The sequence below is a fragment of the Artemia franciscana genome, chromosome 13 (genome assembly GCF_032884065.1).
Source record: "Artemia franciscana chromosome 13, ASM3288406v1, whole genome shotgun sequence".
Lineage (NCBI taxonomy): Eukaryota > Metazoa > Arthropoda > Branchiopoda > Anostraca > Artemiidae > Artemia > Artemia franciscana.
The window spans coordinates 35716609-35733466 of record NC_088875.1 but is presented as its reverse complement, the minus strand read 5'-3'; the positions used below and the strand labels follow the sequence as shown (position 1 = coordinate 35733466).

The window sequence follows — 16858 nt, the reverse complement described above, 5'->3', positions numbered from 1 at the left end:
GAAGGGTAATTTTCACTAGATTTTCTTTAAAAAATTCGTTAGTTTTTAATATAATCAATGAACCTGACAAAAAACATTTTTGTAAAACTTCGACAGTCATACAAAAAGTGCCAAATGTAGTTGTTTTAAGAAACTAATATAGACATCAAACGAAGGTACGAAGTATTACCTCTCACAAATTTGTGCAGCTATGTCAAACACATAAGAACAGGGGTGCCAATTGAGAGACGGGGGGGCATTTTTTTCATATGCTCGGGCAATAAAACAATTCTAGTGAATGTGCTCATGAGTAGTTGAACTCCTCACCTCTCTAATACTATCAGTATCTTAAATTTTTCTATTTTTTTAAGTCGTATGTTTAATCCAGCCGATTAGATTTAAATAAAGGATGACTTCGAGATAATTTATGATATGATAAGACCATTATTTGCAATAAAACCTCTAGCTCAGAATCAAAATTCATCATTCGATCCGTAAGCTTAAGTTGACTTATCCATATTTTGGATTATTTTGTGCGTGCCTTTTTACATCTAGCTGAAATATTTAATGAAGGTAACTTTTATGAGACAAATTGCTATAACTTGTGATGTAAATTAAAAATAGTGGCGTTTGGATAGTGGGGGAGGGGTGTGCACACCTACTCCAAAAATATGGAGAATTATACGTCAATATTTTTTTATATAAAAAAAATTCTATACTATAGAAGAAAAACATGAGGCATAGGGCTAGAAAAGAAGCTTTCTAGGAAACAGTTTCTCCAAAGCAGAATCTTTGGTAGGCCTGAGTCCCTGATAATATAGTAATATAGAAGGGGAACTCCAAACAAAAGGCACGCCTCATGTCTTCAGGATGTTACAAGAGGGCAGGGTTTATATTTACTATTTATTGAAAACCTTTTTGAATTGCTTCAAATATTAATAACTGACGTTTTTGAAATTATTATCAGCTATCAATTCAGTATGTAGTCGAAGTAAACTGATTTAGGGGAAGAAAGTATAGAAAAGGTTCCTCTTCACTTTTTTAAAGTTATTGTATAATTCGGTTTCTTCTATTTATTAAAACTCTTAACATTTATAATGGTTTTCAAAGTAGTAGAATTAATTTTCGCATCAATTCTATCCCTATATTCAATATCATATTCTTCAGCCACTTCATTGTTCCCCAGTTCTTACCCAGTCCAACATTTTAGAAGAAATGAAGTTTAAAATTTACTCTTTACTTTCCAAGGAAAACATTGTTTTTTTTTCAGTTTAATACCATAAATTACAGTTCGTGGAAACGAGCTATAAGTAAGGAGCGACACGGCCCAATAGTAAGCGAAACTCTAAAAAGCAGAATTGATCAAAATTTTGAGATAGCCATTTTGTTCAGTATAGTTGAAAGGTCCAATAACTATGCCTTTGAGGATGAAATGACCCCCAACAGTCCCCGGAGGAAAGGCCTTAAGTTATAAAATGTACCCATTGATTACATATAGTACTTGTTATAGGGAAGTATACAGACATTTTCTAGAAGATAGGGGGATTTTCCAAGGATGGATTTTCTACCGGGAAAATTTCCCATTGGGACGGAACATTCCGGAGGTAAGCTTTCCAGAGAATATTTTACACCGGGGAACCACACAGACAGAAATTCTCCATGGGGAAACTAAAACGCGGGAGAAACTTTCCATTGGGGGTGGGATTTCCAGGAATAATTTCACACACAGGGGGTATTTCGCCATGACCTGAAAAAATATAAAAAGAATGTTTTTTCTCAAATGAAAGTACGCTAAAGAGTAATTTTCTGGCGGATCTGTCCGAAAGAAATTTTCTTGGGGAAATTCGCAGCGAGGGTGGAATTGTCTGGGGGTATTTCCTGCGGAAAGGATTTTACATCAGAGGAGTTTTCTATGGAAGAATCTTTGGTAGGGGGGATTTGCCATGGAGGGCGAGGTGGATTTAATGTGACTATTTGACAAACGACCAGAAATTAAGTAAAAAAAAAAATCTATTGAATGCAACGAACAACATTAAAACTTAAAACGAAGAGAAATTATCCGGTATATTAGCAGGAGGCTGCTGCCATCCCAATACCCCGCTCTTACATTAAAGTTTGACTTTTTGTCCCAATTTTTTAAGAACAATTCCTTAAACATAAGGACAGTTTAATTAGAATCAGAACCTCTTTTCAAAAGTGCTAAAAAAAACTTTAGCGTGAAGAGTGGGGTATTTAAGAGGGGACACTCCCCCTAATATACGTAGTAATTTCTGTTTGCTTTAAGTTTTAATGTTGTTCGTTGCTTTCAACAGAAAAAACTAGTATTTATGTCTAATAACCTACAAGCAACAGTCTCGTGATCGATCCAGTTGGTCCAGTGGCAGATCCAGGGGGCGCGTGGCCCCCTAACGTAGTAGTGGATTTGGGTATAATATCATACTGCCATATTAAATATCATATTTTTCGTTGAGGGCGAATAGCTTTTCATTTGTTATGACGGGGTGGTTTCTATAACTTAATATTTTTTGTATCAGTATTTTTACATCATTTTAATCCAACAGATTTATTAGAACTTTAACCCTCAGCAGATTTTAGATTAAATTTACGGCCATTTCCACAAACTACCTAAGGCTTATAATCGTTGAGGTTCCATTTAAATTGCTGGTATTTCTCTGTTCGCAAGTTTATCGAAGTAAAATATTTTGCGCCCCCGCTAAAAACATCCTGGATCCGCCCCTGATTTGGTCTAACAAAGACTAGCAGATTGAATTTGGAAGAGTGGTTTAGTCTAAAGTGTCCGTATATAATGTTTTAGATTTTAGAAGAGGATACAATTAATTTTATCTAGTGTAATCGACTTCTTCACTGTTGATATTTCTTTGAAAGTAGCAATCGCTGTAAAATTGGTAAAATTGTAAAAAATTCACACAACTGCCGTAAATTCTTCATATCATGGCAAGCTGTGCTATGATTTTACGGCATCTAATTTCAACCACCTATATAAACAAATTGACGAAAGGACTACCCCTATTGCCCCGTATATAACATCTCCGAAGGTTGCGTGTTGCCACCTAGTGTAGTTTGTAGTTCCAGTATTAAGTGAATTGTAAAAAACTATTTCTATGTAGAAGATTTTTAAAGCCTTTGTTCAGTAGCCCCTCCCCCTCACCTTTTCTGTATATCCACAAGCAGAGGGAATATAAACTTTGTGAAAACTACTTTTAGTCTTTGGTCTTTAGTTTTGAATTTAAAAGTCTTTTGGAAAGACTTTTATAAAGCCAATAGATACCAGAAGAGATTTGAAATTATTAAAATTTGGGAGACTCGAGGCACATCTGAGTCCGTGTCTTAGGACACAGACACAGGTTTCTTCTTTTAAATCTACATTTTTTTTTGCTCTAAAAAGAAAAACTATGTTTTATAAATGATACATTTATGTTTCTTTTTTGTTACTTAATATGTTATTTTTCTCGACAAGACTTGGGAAATCTAAGATAATGTCTGTATTTTTAACCGATTTGATGCAATACTAATTAGGACTTCATATCCAAGAAACACAAGCCTTCACGTACGTAATTACATTTCTACTTTTTTCTTTGTTTGTCAAGATGGTATATATTTAGACTGTAATCGCCGACTAAAACAATTTTTTTGATTTTTTTTCTGAAGACAAAAACAAATTATTTACACTAACATATGGATAAAAAAAGCCACTATCAATAGATAATAATTGCCAAAATAATACACCAGTAGATAATAATAGTCACTACTCTTTCCTTCCTTTAATGATTTAAGTTCAACAGCGATTCCCTCGGGGCAACACGCAGGTTTATGTTACGCAATAGCGGATATTATTTAAGAGACGCAGGTCCATGTTAAGTAATAGGGAATGTTTTCGAAGAAATGTAGATCTTATTATCTTTCTAAGAGAGGCGGGTGTTAATTACGTGATAGGGAAGTTTACTTTGGTTGTTATGTAATAGATTTTGGTCGTTACATCAGAGTTTTTTATTGTTACGTGATAGGACGTGTTAGAGTACACTAGTCAAACGGGAGAGTTTTATTAAGACATTTTTCTTCAAGATGTTTTTCATGATGTTTCAAGACGTTTTTCTTCAAGATATTTGTCAAGACGTTTTTCTTTAAGACATTTTTCAAGACGTTTCAAGATATTTTTCTTCAAGCGGTTTTTCAAGACGTTTCAAGAAATTTCAGGACGTTTTTCTTCCATACATTTTTCTTCAAGATATTTTCAAGACCTTTTTGCAAGACATTTTTCAAGAAGGAGGTTTTTCAGGGCGTTTCAAGACGTTTTTTTTCAAGACATTTTTCAAGACTTCTTTTAAGACAATTTTCTTCAGAACGTCTTTCAAGATGTTTCAAGACATTTCAAGACCTTTTCTAAGACAATTTTCTTCAAAAAGTTTTCAATATTTTTCAAGACATTCCAAGACGTTTTTCAAGGACATTTTTCTTCAATACGTTTTTCATGACGTTTCAAGACATTTCAAGACGTTTTTAAGTCATTTCTCTTCAAAATGGTTTTTCAAAAAGTTTGAAGACATTCATTTTGTTTGCTAGGACATTTTTCTTCAAGACGTTTCAAGATTTCTTCATTTAGTACGTAATAGGGAATTTTTACTTGAGTTAAGCATGACGCATTCAAAAGTGACTTGTTTTTTTTTGCAGGGCCAGTGGGGGATCCCCGCTTTTAACTGAGAAGGACAAACATGTGGGATGTTACGTAATGACTATGTCCACGTGGGGTGTTACACAATACTTTAAGAGATTTTTTTTCTTTCAAGGCATTTTGTTTTTTTTTCTCAGGGAGAATTTTATATCTAAAGATTTTTTGTCCATATTAGGAGTCGAAAGGGATTCCCCCTCAGTGGAATGGAACGCTAGCTAGTTGGACCATTAAAGCCTTTCTAATACTATGATTCGGCTAATACATTCTACAAGATAACCTATTGCATGCAAGGAGAACCCCCTGTTCACGCATACTAGAATGATTAAATGAATTGCATGTTCCCACATGCCTGCAATAATTGACACCCAGAGGGAGAAATCGATTACTAGAAATTGTGTTATCAGATAATATTGTGGGTTGCTCTTAGCGCATATTTTAGGTCAATTTAAGACCTATTAGAAGATATTTCTGAGAGGTCTTAGTGAAAATGCCACGTTACTATTGCACTATCGGATGTGCCTGTCTGTTACATTCCATTGATTTAAATTTTTGTATTTACAAAATCACATTTTGACAAAAGAAACATACAAAGGAGCAAAAAAAGAGACAGGTCTTTGCATTCGGTTATTTCAGTTATCTCGGTATTCGGTTATCTTCATATTTACTGAAAATACCACGGTTATTTGAGCCAAGGCTATTTATTTTCCCGCCACCGTGCCAATATGCGGTTAGCCCACTCTAGTAAATGATTGCTGAAGGAGAGGGTTGTTATTAGAGGTAATGTTTCGTTTACTTCAAGTTTTACGAAGCTTCTATAAGCCAAAATAAAAAATTTTGCATATTTTTTGCTAGAAGAAAGATCACGGATACGTGTGCTCAGTGGGACAGTCTTTTTGGCTGAAATAAATGTCTATGTTAGCTATTTATTTTGTAGGAGTACCTGCGACTTTAAAAACGAACACGCTACTTTGTTTGTGGACTTTGTTTCGTCCTGATTTTGTTCGCAAAACTTGTTGCATATTGACTTTTCCTTTCGTGGAACATATACATTGATTTTTCTCCTTGTGAAACTGATTTTGTTCATGGAACTTGTTGCAGGTTGATTCTTTTCTTCGTGAAACTTGTAAATTGATCTTTCTCACCGTGAAACTTAATTTGTTCCTGGAACCTGTCGCGTGCTGATTTTTGATCGTTGTACATGTTGCATGCTGATTTTTGTTCGTGGTACATGTTGCGTGCTGATTTTTGTTCGTGAAACTCGTTGCATCTTCTTCGTTAAGCTCTTAAATTGATTTTTCTCCTCGTGAGAGCGATTCTATTCACGGAGCAAATCGCGTACAGATTCTTGTTCGTGGAACTTGTTGCATGCTGATTTTTTTTAACTTGTTGTATCTTGATTTTTCTCTTCGTGAAAATTGTTGCATCTTGATTTTTCTCTTCGTGAAACTCATACATTGATTTTTCCTCCTTGTGAAACTGTTCCTGGAACTTGTTAGGGGCTGATTTTTGTTCGTAGAACTTGTTGCGTTCTGATTTTTGTTTGTAAAAACTTGTTGCATGTTGATTTTTCTCTTCGTGAAATTGATTTTGTTCATGGAGCTCGTTGCGTGCTGATTTGTTGTTCGGTGGAAGTTGTATTGTGCTGATTTTTTTTAGTGAACTGTGGCATATTGATTTTTCTCTTTGTGTAAGTTTTACATTGATTTTTTTTATACTTGTGAAGCTGATTTCGTTCATGAAACTTGTTTTGTGCTGACTTTTCTTCGTGGAGCCTGTTGCATGCTTATTTTTGTTCGTGGAACATGATGCATGTTGATTTTCTCTTCGTAAAATTCGTACATTGACTTTATTCGTTGTGAAACTTTTTTGTTCATGGAACTTGCTGAGTGCTGATTTTTGTTCATGGAACTTGCTGCGTGCTGATATTTGTTCGTGAAACTTCTTCTAAGTTGATTTTTTCTTCGTGAAACTTGTACATTCATTTTTCTAATCTTGAAACTGATTTTGTTCATGGAACTTGTTGTGTGCTGATTCTTTGTTTGCGGAACTTGTTTCGTCCTGATTTTGTTCGCGAAACTTGTTGCATATTGACTTTTCCTTTCGTGAAACTAATTCATTGACTTTTCTTCTTGCAAAACTGATTTTGTTCATGGAACTTGTTGCGTTTTGATTTTTTTTTTCACGAAACTTGTTGCACGTTTATTCCTTTCTTCAAGAAACTTGTAAATTGATATTTTTCATCGTGAAACTTAATTTGTTCATGAAACTTGTCGCATGCTGATTTTTGTTCGTGGAACTTGTTGCGTGCTGATTTTTTGTGAAACTTGTTGCATATTGATTTTTCTCTTCGTGAAACTCATACATTGATTTTTCCTCCTCGTGACACTGTTTCTGTTCTTGGAACTTGTTAGGGGCTGACATTTGTTCGTGGAACTTGTTGCGTTCTGATTTTTGTTCGTGAAACTTGTTGCAAGTTGATTTTTCTCTTCGTGAAACTTTTACATTTATTTTTCTTCTCGTGAAACCGATTTTGTCCATGGAACTGGTTGTGTGCAGATTTTTTGTTGGTGAAACTTGCTGTGTGCTTGTTTTTTGGTTGCGATACTTGTTGCGTGTTGATTTTTCCCTTAATGAAAGTGGTACATTGATTTTTCTCCTCGTGAAACTGATTTTATTCAAAAAACTTGATGCGTGCTGTTTTTGTTCGTGGAACTTGCTGCGTGCTGATTTTTGTTCTTTAAATGTTTGCATGTTGATTTTTCTCTTCGTGAAATTTCTACATTTATTTTTCTCTTCTTGAAACTAATTTTGTTCGTGGAACTTTTATTACGTTAGGTTAGGTTACCAAACAAGGTGGAGCCTACACCAGACCTACACATTGTAGGCTAGGCAGAATTGGGTTAGATTACGCTTCATGAAGGGTCAACCACGGTGTAGGTTAGGTGTTGGCTCAACCACACCCACGACAAACCTAACCTACTACAAGTTGCTTGAACCAAATCAGTTTCACAAAGTGAAAAACCGACATTCAAAAAGTTTCACGGAAAAAAAACTGGACACAACAAGTTCCTCGAACAAAAATCAGCATGCAGCAAGTTTCACGAACAAAATCAGTTTCACAAGGAGAAAAATCAATGCACAAGTTTCATGAAGAGAAAAATCAATATAAAAATCCATAAAATCAGCACGCAGCAACTTCTACGAACAAAATCAGTTTCACCAGGAGACAAATCAATGTGCAATTTCACGAAGAGAAAAATCAACATAGAACAAGTTTCAAGAACAAAAATAAGCATCCAACAAGTTCCACGAGCAAAACTCAGCACTCAACTAGTTTTATGTGCAAAATCAGTTTCGTTAGGAGGAAAATCAAAGTACAAGTTACACGAAGAAAAAGTCAGCACGCAACAAGTTGCATAAACAAAATCAGTTTCATAAGGAGAAAAAATGAATATACAAGTTTCTCGAAGAGAAAAATTATCATGCAACAGGTTTCACGAACAAAAACCGGCCCCTGCAAAGACAAAAATAAATCAAAACACAAGGAATTCCATGAACAAAATCAGTTTCATGTGAAGAAAATCGGTGTACAAGTTTCACGAAGAGAAAAATCAACTTGCAAAAAGTTTCACGAACAATAATCAGCACGCAGCAATATCCATGAACAAATCAGTTTCACGTGGAGAAAAATCAATGTACAAGTTTCACGAAGAAAAACTAAAAGTAGAATAAGTTTTACAATGATAAAATTAACATGCAACAGGTTTCACGAAGAAATAATCAACATACAACATGTTTCATGAACAAAAACAGAAATATCGTGCACCTAGTTTCATGAAGAGAAAAAACATAACGCAGAACAAACTTCACGACGAAAAAAAAAATTATATGCAACATGTTTCACGAAGGAATAATCAATATAAACCAACTTTGATGAAGATGAAATCGAGTTTCATGAAGAAAAAATTAACGCACAATAAAATTCTGAAAAAAACTTCGACATACATAGGCCTTATTTGAAAATTCTGAGATAGTCAATTGATTTGAAAAGCTATAGGCAAATTGAACCTTTAGTTTCAGAGGCATTAATGCCGTATGGAGGGGCATTCGTTTCTAGAGGTGCAGATAGATCTACAAAATTTACTGCTATTATAGACATTTATTTTAGCCAAAAAGACTGTCCCACAGCAAAGTGGCGTTTTCAGCCATTTTGTGGTGCAAAACAACAATTCTAGTCAAAAGGAGTCCAAAAGGCTACAGCGTGCAAATACTGGGAGATTAGTTAATTTAAGAATATCCAAATCTATTCGCATATTGAGCCTCGAATTTAAGAGACAGTAATGCTGCAAGGTGGCACAGTTTTTTTAAAGGTGCAGGTAGTCCTACAAAATAACGGTTATCATAGACATATATTTTTGCCAAAAAGACTTTCTCACAGCAAAATGGTGTTTATAGTCATTTTGCGGTACAAAACAACAATTCTAGCCAAAAGAAGTCCGAAAACTTACCGCGTGAAAATTCTGAGATGGTCAATTGATTCGAAAAACTTTACTCAAATTGAGCCTCGAGTTTCAGAAACAGTAATGCCGTGCGGTGGTGCATTCTTTTTTAAGGGTGCAGGTAGTCCTACAAATAAACGGTTAACATAAACATTTATTTTAGCCAAAAAGACTGTCCTCCAGCAAAGCGGTATTTCAAGCCATTTTGTGGTGCAAAACCACAATTTTAGCCGACTGAAGTCCAAAATGCTGTTGTGCGAAACTTTTAAGAGACTCAGTTGATTTGGAATTCGAAAAACTATAAGCATAATCAGGCTCGAGTTTCAGAGGCAGTAATGTCGTAAGGTAGCAATGGCAAACAGAGGAATTTATTTGAGCCGGAAAGAAAGATCCACAGCACACACATGTCAGTGATTTATCTTCTAGCAAGATACATTGCAATGCAAAATTCTTTATTTTTGCTTATAGGAGCTTTATGAAACTTGAAGTAAAGCGTATATAAAATTTTACCTCTAGTAACAACCCTCCCTCTCTTGAATTGCTTGCCAGGTAGAGTTAACCCCATATTGGCACGGTGGCGCGAATATGAATAGGCTTGGCTCAAGGAACGGTGGTATTTTCATTAAAACCTTTCAGAAATAACCGAATGCAAGAATGTGACTAATTTTTTATTCGATTTTATGCTTAATTTTTTAAATGTGAATTTGTTAGTATCCAGATTTAAATTAATGGAATTTAACATGCAGGCGCATACGATAGTGCAATAGAAACGGCGCATTTTTCACTAAGATCTCTCAGAGATGGCTCTTAATAAGGCTTAAATTTACCTGAAAAATGCGCTAAGAGCAAATCATGATATTATCTGATAACACTCTCTAAAATCATTATTTAATATGCGGGTCCACTACAAATATAGGAAATTTCTAGTAAATGATTTTCCTCTCTGTGTGTCACTTATTGCAGGTATATTCAAAAATACAAGTCATTTAATCATTCTAGTATGTGCGAATAGGGGGGTTCTCCTTGCGTGCAATAGGTTATCATTTAGAATCTAATTAGCTGAATCATAGTATTAGAAAGGTTTTCATAGTCCAACTAGTTAGCGCTCCATTCCATTGAGCGGGAATCCCTTTTGAATCCTAATGCGGACGAAAAAATTTGTCTGCATTATGTTTCCTGAGAAATAAGACAAAACGCTTTGAAAGAAAAAAATCTCTTAAAGTATTATGTAACACCCCACGTATACATCGTAATTAAACAACATCCCAGGTGTATGTCCTCCTCAATTACAAGCGCGGATCTCCCACGGGCCCTGAAAAAAAAACAAGTCACTTGTGAATGCGTCATCTTTAACATAAGTAAACATTCCCTATTACATAAGAACTAAGGAAATCTTGAAACATCTTGAAGAAAAATTTCTTAAAAACGTCTTGGAATGTCTTGAAAAATGTCTTGAAGAAAAATGTCTTAAAAAACGCCTTGAAATGTCTTGAAGCGTCATTAAAACGCCTTGAAGAAAAACATATTTAAAAAACGTCTTGAAATGTCATGAAACATACTGAAAAATGTCTTTAAAAATGTCTTAAAGAAAAATTTCTTAAAAAAAATGTCTTAAAAAACGTCCTGGAATGCCTTGAAAAATGTCTTGGAGAAAAATGTCTTAAAAAGTCATGGAATGTCTTGAAAGTCTAGAGAAAACATATTGAGGAAAACATATGAAGAAAACGTCTTGAAAAACATCTTGAAGAAAAATGTCTTAATAAAACTCCCCCACTTGACTAGTTGACTCTAACACGCCCTATTACGTAACAGTGAGAAAATATGATGTAACAACCAAATCCTATTACATAACAACTAAAGTATACCCCCTATTACGTATTTAACATCTGCATCTCTTAGAAAATAAATAAGACCTTCATCTCCTAGAAAGCATTTCCTGTTACTTAACATGCACCTGCGTCTCTTAGAAAACATCCCCTATTACTTAACATGCACCTGTGTCTTGCTCTGAGAGAATCGCCATTCAACTTAAATCATTAAAGGAAAAAGAGTCGTGGCTATGGTTTTTGTAAAAATCAGTGAGGCATTACTACTAGAATTAGATAGAAATTCGTTATATCGGCAAAATACAACTTTCTTTGATCTCTGTGCAAGAAATCAAACGTCATTCGTGCTTATAAATTTAAATAAAATCGGTAGTTATGAAATTTTCTACTGCAAAAAGACGTCTGTCATTTTTTAAATAAGTCAAATCATGTTTTAAATGTAATATTAGCAGTACCTGTGACATAGTAAAAAAAACATAATGCTGATGGAGCAACTCTGTGTTTTTGTTGTTTTTTTCTTTCTTTTTTTTATGCCACCAATTTCAGTTGATAATGAGGAAGTGGTAAGGTTTATGGTTACACAAAACTTGTGGAGTTTAGACATGATATTAGATTATGACATAAAGAGTGCTTTTGAAAACCTGCGCCTAATTACTGTCTGGAGCAAAAAAAAAGGGTAGCTTTCACTTTAAAACGTTACGGAATGTCTTGAAACATCTTGAAAAATATCTTGAAGAAAAATGTCTCAATAAAACTCCCCCGCTTGACTAATGGACTCTAACACGTCCTATTACTTAACAACAGCAAAAATATGACGTGAAAACCAAACACTATTACATAACAACAAAGTAACACCTAAATCTCGTAGGAAATTAACAAGACCTTCATCCCTTAGGAAGCATTTCCTTTTACTTAACATGCACCTGCGTCTCTTAGAATGTATCCCCTATTATTTAATATTCACCCGCGTCTCTTAGAAAACATCCCCTATTACTTAACATGCACCTGCGTCTTGCTCTGAGGGAATCGCCATTCAACTTAAATCATTAAAGGAAGAAAAGAGTCGTGGCTATGGGTGTCGTCAAAACCATGAAGGCATTACCACTGGAATTAGATAGAAATTCGTTATATCGGCGAAATAAACTTTCTTTGATCTCTGTGCAAGGAATCAAAGGTCATTCATGCTTATAAACATAAATCAAATATGTAGTAATGTAAGTTTCTACTGCAAAAAGACCTCTGTCATTGTTTAAATCTCACAAGTCATATTTTAGATGCAATAATAGCACTACGTTTGATTTAACAAAAAAAAAATGCTGAGGGAGCAACTCTGTCATTTCTGTTTTTTTTTTCCTTTCTTTCTTTTTTTTATACCACCAATTTTAGTTGATAACGAGGAAGTTGTAAGGATTATGGTTTTACAAAACTTGTGGACCTTAGGTCGGATCGTTGACTATGACATCAAAAATGGCTTTTGAAAAGCTACGCCTAATTGTTGTCTGAAGTGAAAAAAAAGGATGACTTTCGCTTGTCCTTGAGCCAGAATGCACGGTCCCTAAGCTTAAATAGTTCTTTCAATCGTTAAGAAGAAATATAGCTTTAGAGCCAAGACAAAATTTTTTCTTTTTGTTTTTACACCGAACACTCCTAGATGAGGTGATTCAAGCATGTTACATTATTTTTGTCGTGCAAACATTTGTTGATAATATTCTTCATTTCGATGATCTAGGAGGGTTGACGGCTTCATTATTAAGGTGTATATTGAAAGATATTGATTTTAACTAATAATGATTCAGGGTGAGGTCGAGCTTTGTCCTGATTGGGTGCAAAAACAAGCTAGATCAGGACTCTGTGTAAAAGCGAGATAAGCTCAAGCTGTGGTTAGTCCACCCTCAGCTTTTCGTGGAAAAGTAAGCAGGTAGAACCTTCTTTGAAGCGAAATGAGACAAACATCTTTAATCTCTAACGTTGGAGGTATGACGTAGTCCCAAGACTCTTCCAACGCCCCCACCAGATACTAACAGAAAAGTGCGTATTACCCTTGAGTGGCTAGGATGATGCCCTACTTGGAGGCAGTTTTTTGCTTTTGGGTGGTTCTGAGCAAAATGGATATCTCAAAAATGCTATTAATCTTTTACTTAAAACAAATCTATAAATCTTATCCAGGACGTTCAGCAACTAGTCTTTTACTTCATGTTGCAGAACTTTATATTTTTTCCTGTTAATCATTCACTTTTCTTCAGCTCAACGGTGATATGTCCAGGCCCCATAGATTTACATCATCCTTTGCATCAGATCGGTAGAATTATCGGCTCCATAGTTTTAAGAATATTTAAATTCTGCACACTCCGAAAGAAAAATCGTACTTTAAATCCTTCCTTGCGTGTCATTCTATAAGGATTATCCTTCCAGATTTGGCTCGAGAATGCCACTGTTTTGGCATCTTTAAAAGACTTATAGAAATAATATTTGGTTTCCATGTGATTTTTTCTCATTCTTTTGTTTTTCTTTGCTTTCTTTTCTTCTTTTTCTCTTTTTTTTTAGCAATTATTGTAGTATGTTTAATCTGCTTTATTTAATGTGTTCATTTTTCTTACTTTTTTTGTGAGGTGACGTTTTAATCTTTATAATCTTTTTTCCCTCTCTTTGGATTTAATGCTTAATTGTAACATGTGAATTTCCCGCTTTTACAAGCTTAGGACCATTTGGAGGATTAGCTCCATGTATTCTTTGTGTGATAAATTGCTAATAGACAGATCTCATCGTATTACTTTGTCTATAGTTTTGATCCGATGCCATGGGGTAGGGAGTTCCTAGAGATACAAATGTAAGAGGAGATGGATTGGTTCCCTTCTAATATCCCCTTCAACCTTTGAAAAGGAAATAGAAATTTTGACTTCCGATCGAATGAGCCAGTCCTCCTAAACAAAATACAATAGCTTTTTAGAGACAAATTGCTTTTTAATTAGTCACTGCGTTGACTTTTAAAAATACCAAATTTCTTTTTTTTTAGGCAGAAGCTGGAAAAGTCAATTCCTTTCCTATTTCCCCCTCCCCCTAAAAAATTACGCTCCGAATGAAAATCCTGGATAGCCTACACCCATGTCCAAACGTATTAGAATGACAAGTTAGATACCAGTATCTAAAGTGTTTCTGAGATTAAAGAATCCAGGATAAATGTAAACATAGTCTTATCCAATATCAAGGACACAAAATCAATAGGGTTTCTTCCATTTTGTGATATCTTTTCTGGGTATCTTTTCTTTCTTTTTGTTTTTTTGTGTTTTTTTTTTTTTTTAGTTTCGTGTTTTCTCCCAGGCACAAGCTGGAAAAGTCTATTCCTTTCCTATTTCGCAACCCCCCTCCCTTCCCTAAAAAAATCCTCTCCGAATATAAATTATGGATAGCCTACCCAAACGTATTAAAATGCCAAGTTAGATACCAGCAATCACAGTATTCCTAAGATTAAAGAAGCCAGGATAAATGAAAACAGTGTTATCAAATGTCAGGGGACACAAAAATCAGTGTTTTTTCTTTTTTTGTGTGGGTGTTTTTTTAATTTCGTTTTTTTTAGGTAGAAGCTGGAAAGGCTTATTTCTTTCCTATTTTGAAGCCCCCCCCACCCCCAGAAAAATAATTCTCCGAATAAAAATCTTGGATACACCCTTCTCCAAATCCATTAAATGACACGTTGAATGCCAGTAATTAAACATTCCTGAGATTAAAGAAGCCAGGATAAATGAAAAGATTATGTTATCTAATATCGTGGAATACAAAATTCCATAGCATTTTTTCCATTCCGAGATACATATTCTGGGTATATATTTGGTTTTTCGTGTGTTTTTCTAATTTCGTGTTTTTTACGTAGAAACTGGAAGGGTCTATTCCTTTCTTATTTTGCCCCCACCCGATCGAAAAAATCCTCTCCAACTAAAAATCCTGGCTACAACCTTGTCCAAATCTATTAAGATGGCAAGTTCGATAACCCACCAGCTACTGCTACAGTTCCAAGGTTAAAGGAGTTAGGATAACTGAAAACATAGCGGTATGTATAGTACTTGTTAAATGAATGAAGAAGTGAAGTTAGGTTAATTTTAATCAAATATAGCCTTTAGTTTATATAATAGTATAGTTTGAGCTATATATTGGCACATTAGAGGTGGGGGGGGGGTTTGGACAGCGCCCCTAACCTAAACTAACGCCCACCCACCTTTTAATGTGCAAATACGTATATAGGCCAAATGATACAAGTTCAATGTATTCTATCACCCGTTAGGTCATTGTTGCTATGAAACCGGTTTTCTGAGATTTAACCTTAAACGTAATTTTTGAGTGTGTTTCGTTTAATTAACAAGTACCTTATCTAATGTCGCGGAAAACGAAAAAAAAATCAATAACGTTTTTCTATTTAGTAATAGAACAATTTTATTGAAAATAATCATTTTTATATAATAGCACAACAAAAGCGAAGTTTCCGAGGATATGCTAAAATGAAAAAAAAAATATAAAATAAAAAAAGAGTATGGAGCATGAGACTATTTACCGAAACCAACATAAAAATAAACAACAAAACACTACAATATGAAACCAAAAAAAAAAAAAAACACAATGAAAAATACAGAAAAATAACCCACTGAAAATATAGTTAATCTGTTTCGAAAGCATACCTACTGATCATCCTGAGATGTCTTTCCTGGGTATCTATTTGAGTTTTTTACCATAAGTTTCAATAAATTTTCTTTTCAGGATGCCTCACTTGCCATCTTACCAGGTCCTTTGTGTTATTGTGCTGCGATCCTTAATACTCATCAGTTTGGGTGTCACTGCAATTGTTGTGGGTAATTCACTAACGGAATTCGTCATTGGGCTCATTTTACTCAGCTTTGGATTTACCCTTGGGATGACTTGCCTAACAAAACATGAACAAGATGAAGGGACTGAAGCAAACATTAGCAGCGCAACTCAAAACACAACTATGTACGATCGCAAATCTGATAACCCTCCAAAGTATGAAGAATTAGTGGAGCCACCTCCTCCTCCTTACTCAGAACTTTATATATAGCACAATTTGTCAAATTTACAATCCATTACGCCATCTAAAGATGGTTATTAAAAGGCCACGGCAAATATTCATTTGCGTTTAGACAGCGTCAATAGCATTGCCAGGTGTTTTTTTTTCGGCCTGGATCCCCTCACCCAGCCTGAAAACTGGATAATTATAAGCAACTTTAATCGTGCTGAGCATATGACTACCATGCAAATATTATTTTTTAATTAGACAGCTCCCCCAGAGAAAAAGAAGTGCATCCTCTCCAACATAGAAAGATGGGCAAGCCTCAGAAAAGGATTCACTCCGATGTACTAATTATACCAAAAACGGAGGTATGCCAATCAAAACAAGTCATGCTAAAGACGTATTTGTAACTTAGGAGTTGAATCTCTTAAGAAATATTCCACCAAAATGGGACTTGCTATGTTTCGATGTGTAGAATTACTAGTCCTGTCAGTTCTTCAGAAAAAGCGATCAGCCTGTATTTGTCAGGTCGAATAGAAAGGTTCAACTTAGTTCAACAGGAGTATAACTCATTTCAATTTTTGTCTTTTTTTATTGTTAGATGTATGATGATTATATTGGATGATTATGTTAGATGTAGGCATCAATTTGAATGAGCAGCCTCACAACGAACCCTCTATGAATTTTGAGATTACTAAGCAAAAAGCTTAACTGATAAAAGTATTCTGTGAGTGCAGCTCAGTAATGTTTCTCTCTGGAATCCAAATTTCATTGCTGAAGCATGAGTTGTTATCTGCTGCAGCTTAACGCTAAGCCTCAAAGCTTTTGTTATTTTAAGACAGATCAATAA

The 16858-nt window shown here is 34.8% G+C and overlaps 1 long non-coding RNA gene across 1 annotated transcript; it reads left to right on the top strand.

Moving 5' to 3' along the window:
- Window positions 1–464: 464 nt before the first annotated feature.
- LOC136034867 (uncharacterized) lies at window positions 465–16125 on the top strand. Its single transcript, XR_010619263.1, has 2 exons — window positions 465–552; window positions 15741–16125. It is a non-coding gene; the product is annotated as an uncharacterized LOC136034867 (long non-coding RNA).
- The last annotated feature ends 733 nt before the right edge of the window (window positions 16126–16858 follow it).